General features: G+C 33.5%; 1 pseudogene; it reads right to left on the bottom strand.

The window, feature by feature from the left end:
- Positions 1-3,024: 3,024 nt before the first annotated feature.
- On the bottom strand, positions 3,025-3,144 carry LOC125114644 (uncharacterized; annotated as a pseudogene).
- Positions 3,145-6,133: the final 2,989 nt, after the last annotated feature.

The following is a 6,133-nucleotide window of genomic DNA, read 5'->3' as shown; positions in this document are numbered from 1 at the left end:
AAAGTACTTGCAGGATATGTGTATTCTCTGTGCATGTAGACAAATAAGATTTTGGCAGCCTGGGGGCAGCCATCTAATAAAGATGCAAGTGCTGGTTGCTGGGAGAACAAAGGAACTATGATAAGTGTCTGCTTTGCCACAGTGTGTATATCTGTAATTATACATGCTTTTTTTTCTGTTGTCTTTTCTATAAATATATTTCCTTATTTAAAAAAAAGGTCTATAGTGACTTTACTTGGAAAAGCCAAGTAGTGGCCGTGTTGACACTGATATAACCTTCTTATTCTACTACTTTTCTCTATAGCCCTTCTTGATCTCACATATCTCAGGAAGTTTGGTGATATTTTTCAATTTACTAGAAAACCTCTACCAACAAATCTAGTCATAGAGACTGGACTAACATTTGGATGGATGGATGAATTAACATTTTTCTGATTACAAGATCCAAAAAAAAGGGCAGAAGCAATGAGATAGGCTGATCATATCTAAGAGAAACTCAGTGGTTTATCAGCATAATTTTCTTTCTTGGCATATTTCAATAAGCTCTGATGCAAATTACTTAAGTATCAAGATGATGTCAAATTTATGATTTCCCTCTAGAATATTAATTTATATGAAGCCACTGAATCATATATTTTTGAAGTTAGAAGAAACCGTGACATCACTTAGCTTAATCCTCTCATTTTAAAATTGAAGAAGCCATTGTTGAAGAGATAAAATATCTTCCCAGGAAAATGTAGATTTAAATATGTGAAGGATGTTACTTTTGACTCTCTACTCAATTGCTTCCTTGACCCTTCTTCCTTAGATGCTATTCAATTTTAATAATGTTTCTGCAATGTGAATATATTTTTATATGGTAGACATTTATGGTTATACCTAAAAGAAAGCTCAAATAAATGGATGTGCATTATGTTGTAGCTTATACAGCTTTATATAGTATATTTTAAAAATTCCTTCTTATTCCACAATTAGCTCACAAGGTAGCATAAGATTAATCACTTTATTTTTCTAAATGGGTATAAAACTTTAAACATATACAGTGGTTGTAAGGAAAATTCCTTTTTTTCTCTCTCTCTCTTCACAATTGTTCTTCTTAGTGATATGTGATCAGGAAGGCAAAAATCTCAATTTTCTAAACAGCATACATGTACAAAAGGTCACAGTTAAGGTTACCTTGGGGGTTCTAATTCTGAATTTCCTGAATTTTGTGGCTTTAAATCATAACTTTAATGTTCCATTAATGCAGAGTGTTTTTTTTACACTGAATTGTTTTATGTCTTTTATTCTGCACTAATGGACATTGTGTCCATTTCGGTGAATATCAAAGAGAGTTCAATATTCTGGTAAAACTCTTTTAGTTCATGTTTTATTTTTTAAATCCTTTTATTTGAGTTTTGACTAAGACAATTTAAAAGCTTTTCTATCAATAACAATTTTTTTATTTTATAGAACAATCCAAGCAATATTGTTTTGGTATTTAAAATTAAAATGTACCTTCTGAAAACTTTGAAAAATTTATGATTTGTTTTATTGTTTTAGTAGCTTTAAAATACCATTAAATCATTAGGCCAGTATCTTTGTCATTCAAATTTAAAACCATCAGACTGTCCATCATTAAAAAAAAACCCAAATAACAAAAACTTTAATTGAACATGAATATGAATTATACTTATGCTCACAGTGCAGCTCTTTAATTCTGAGATATTTTGTGAATTTTATAGAGAGATCCTATTTTAGTATATTTTTGTATAATCAATCAGAGCTCTGAGGTAGCTGCTCAATAAATATTTATTGAACTATAGTTCTCAAATTCCTAAACTTACCCTGGTTATTTCTATTTTCTATCCCAAAATATGCCTCTTCATTTTAAATCGGAGGTGGTACACATCAATTCCAATTAGCTCAGTGATAGTTCTAGTACTGAGAATTATTCTGCATCAAATTAGAAGAGAGAAAAGATGTAACTTGTTAATTATCAATAAACCTATTTCATGAAGACAAAGTCTAAGCATAGTAAAAGCAAGGACTGTGTTTTGTTTATCACTCTAAGCTAGAAGCTATAATGTAACGCTATTTGAAATTGGCTCCCTAGAACTTAAATGATGTGTTTACTATTTTGGCTTCAGGTTGACATCTTGGCATATGCCAAACCTAAGGTATTTCCCATAAGTAATTTTCCTTTTAATTTTTTTTTCTTAGAATGAAAATACTCTCTGGACATGTAAATTATGGAGTTTCTTAGAATTAGTAGCAACAGAAAGAATTGTTGAAATAATTGATGTATGAAAAACAAAGGAGAAAATCCACATAAGTAAGCTACTTCCAGGGCCAAATATGAATGACTCTTAATATGTCACAGTACTTAATTCTCATGCTCAAAATGTTATTCCTTTTTTTTCTTCAGTTGGGAAACAATAATATTCAGATGAGTTAAATATCTTGGCAAAGGATAAAGTGAGGAATTCAGAACATGATAACATAAAAAACTGAAACACACACCAAGAAATTTACCAGAATTGAACAACTGTGTACTCCTTAATTGACCATTTTATTCCTAGGTATATTCAACAGAAATGTGCACAAATATTCACCAAAATTTATGCACAAAAATGTCCACAGTCTTACTCATAATATCAAAAACTGAACACAACTACAGGATCTGTATGTGTGTGTGTGTGTGTGTGTGTGACTAAACATTGGGTAGATTTATACAATGCAATATTATACAGTAATACTAATAAACCATATTTACATGCAATTAAAGATCTCAAAAGCAATGTTGCACTAACAAAGGCTGACAAACAATTTTCTCCCGTATGATTCAATTTATATAAATTTCAAAAACAAAGAAAATTAGTTGGTGGTTTTGAAGTTAGGCAGTGATTGGAAGGGGAACCTTTGAGGGTAACTATGACTGTTAATTTTGTTTCTTGATCTGAGTTTTGGTTACACAGATGAGATAGGTTTGTAATATTCATTGAACTAAATATGAATTGTGAACTTTTGTATAAAAATCTATATTAAAATTTCAATTAACCAAAAAATACATGCTCAAGTGAAAGTGAAATATATTTTGGAGTCATAGATTTAGGTCCAAATGTATTTCTACACTTGATCTTAGCCAAAAGGCCGAGAAGTGATCCAAATATATCTCTACTTTTACTTTAAATTATTTTCAGGTTTCAAGTAGGGAAATGAGGCTGGATCACCTACATTATAAAATTATAATTATAAAATTATAATTATAAAATTGGTTTAAAGATTAAGACCAATGAATAAACTACTCATGGCATAAAATAAATATGTAGGGAATAAATATTAGGTCTTTGTTTTTATGTTAAAATTCAAATGTATAGTGAGCACAGAACTGGAAATCAAATCTACATCTGACTTGAAATCCAAAGTTTTTCCTGAGGTCATATTGTCTCTCCTACTGTGACTTTGCTCTTAAAAAAGAATTATATGTTGCAGATATTAAGGAAAATTATTTTAGAATGGTATAGTTTAAAGCATGAATAGAAAAAAATGTAACTATTATCAATCACTTGTAGCCTAAACCATTTTTAAAAATCTAGGATAGAGAAACATATTTCAAATTATAATTCATTTGAACTCTCAGTGGCCTCAAAACAACTAGTCATGCCAGTACCAGATGTTCTCAAAAGAGATTCTGATTTACCAGTTAGTATTTTATTTCATGAGAGTTCAGGACCTGATGACTTGAAACTTCACTAAAAAAAAAAAAAAAAAAAAAGAAAAAAAATGTAAAGAGAGAAATTAAAAATGGTCTACATAGATCACTTCATAACTTGTCATTCCATCACTGTGCTCCCAGGTAATGCTTCTCATATAACAGCTTCAATATTTCTCAGTCTTCTGACAAAACAGAAAGATATTGACTATTTTTTAGGTTACATTTTCTCATCTGTGCAAAACGTCATAATTTCTTGTTTGACTCACCAGGTCTCTTGCAGGTGGCTTTTTTTTTTTTTTGTCTTTTTGCCATTTCTTGGGCCCAGGCTAGGGGTTGAATCGGAGCTGTAGCCACCGGCCTATGCCAGGGCCACATCAACGCGGGATCCAAGCTGCGTCTGCAACCTACACCACAGCTCACGGCAACGCCGGATCATTAACCCACTGAGCAAGGCCAGGGATCGAACCCGCAACCTCATGGTTCCTAGTCGGCTTCGTTAACCACTATGCCACGGTGGGAACTCCCCGCAGGTGGCTTTTGAATGACTCCAATTTCTCATCTACCAACTTATTTGTTGAAATTGAATGTTAAGTGTGGTTCATGAAACTAGGATATAGATTATTTGCCTGTCCTCATTTTAAGAAAGTATAAATAAACTTCCTTGGCTTAGCTTGGATGTGAGTTAAAATATACATATTTAACTGCATAGCAATGAAGGATTAAAGGTCAGGAGACAAATCTAGAACCTGGGGTGAGAGCTGCCCACTAGTTTCTAGCAGGTTCTGAAGGAATTCATGCAGATGTAGACACTGACCAGCTAAAATAGTACTGAGGGAATAAAGATTTCTCAAACACAACCCATTGTACTAGAGAAACCAGGGTTGCCAGGGTGGTGAGATGTTGAGATTATAATCACTGTGTGTATTTACTACCCTGGGCCATAACTGGATGTCCATAGAGGAAGGTGAGTATTTGACTTTTCAGGCATGTATTCAAAAGAAAGAGACCTATTCCCTTACACCTGATCATTCATGGTTAAGCATATGACATTTAGGAGATACAACCATAAGAAAAAGAGACCTGCTCCTTTACACTGATTCTAGTTACATTTTTGCCTCCCAGTTGTGGAAAAGACCTGAATTAATGACTAAGAACAAAGCCCAACCAAAGTTGGGTGAAAAATCAACTGCAGGGGAAACAGGTCCTAGAAGAGGTTTTTGTAGCACTGGATAAACTGTAGCAATGAAGGTTTCAACTCTTTGTAGCCTATTGCTGAGAGTAAGACTATCCTAAGTGACAACAAATGAAGCTCAGCTGTTACAACAGTTAGTTAGCATGCTTGTACTTTTATTTCTTCAGGGAATGTAGGCTGGGTTGTTTTGCATGAATGTTCAGATATTTGAAACTCTGGGCAATGGAATCAGGAATGCAAAGTTCAGTTGACACTTCACTAAAATATTTTTAAAAATTAATTTATTATTATTATTTTTGTCCTTTTTTGGGCCACAACTGTAGATATGGAGGTTCCCAGGCTAGGGGTTGAATTGGAGCTGAAGCCACTGGCCTACGCCAAAGCCACAGCAATGTGGGATCCAAGCTGCATCTGCAACCTACACCACAGCTCACGGCAACGCTGGATCCTTAACCCACTGAGCAAGGCCAGGGATTGAACCTGCATCCTCATGGACACTAGTCAGGTTCATTAACCGTTGAGCCCTGAAGGGAACTCCTAAAATATTTTTTAAAACATAACTACATTCACTTTTTGTTATAAATTTTTTTTTTTTGCCCCAGAAAGGTCAAAGCTGTAGAATGGAAGACTAACTTTGTGGCTGCCTGGAGTTGAGTGTGGAATTAGGGAATGATTATAAATGAACATAAGACATATATATATTTTTTTGAAGTGACTTGAGATGATGATTGCACAACTCCGTAAATTTAAATTATTAAATTGTAAAATTAGATGTACTTCAGTAAACCTGTTTAAGAAAATTTTTCCCATTCTGAAAGTTGTCTTTTTGTTTTCTTTTTGGTTTCCTTTGCTGTGCAAAAGATTTTCAGTTCAATTAGGTCCCATGGTTTTATTTTTGCTCTAATTTCTATGGCTTTGGGAGACCGACCTGAGAAAATATTCATGATGTTGATGAGACAACTTTCAGAATGGGAGAAAATCGTTTCAAATGATGCAACCGACAAGGGCTTAATCTCTAGAGTATATAAACAACTTATACAACCCAACAGCAAAAAAGCCAATCAATCAATGGAAAAATGGGCAAAAGACCCGAATAGACATTTCTCCAAGGAAGATATACAGGTGGCCAACAAACACATGAAAAAATGCTCAACATCGCTGATTATAAGAGAAATGCAAATCAAAACTACCATGAGATAGCACCTCACACCAGTCAGAATGGCCATCATTCATAAATCCACAAA

This window comes from Phacochoerus africanus, chromosome 1 (assembly GCF_016906955.1).
Source record: "Phacochoerus africanus isolate WHEZ1 chromosome 1, ROS_Pafr_v1, whole genome shotgun sequence".
Classification (NCBI taxonomy): Eukaryota; Metazoa; Chordata; class Mammalia; order Artiodactyla; family Suidae; genus Phacochoerus; species Phacochoerus africanus.
Note: the sequence above shows the minus strand (reverse complement) of the source record. Positions and strands in the feature narration are given on the sequence as shown.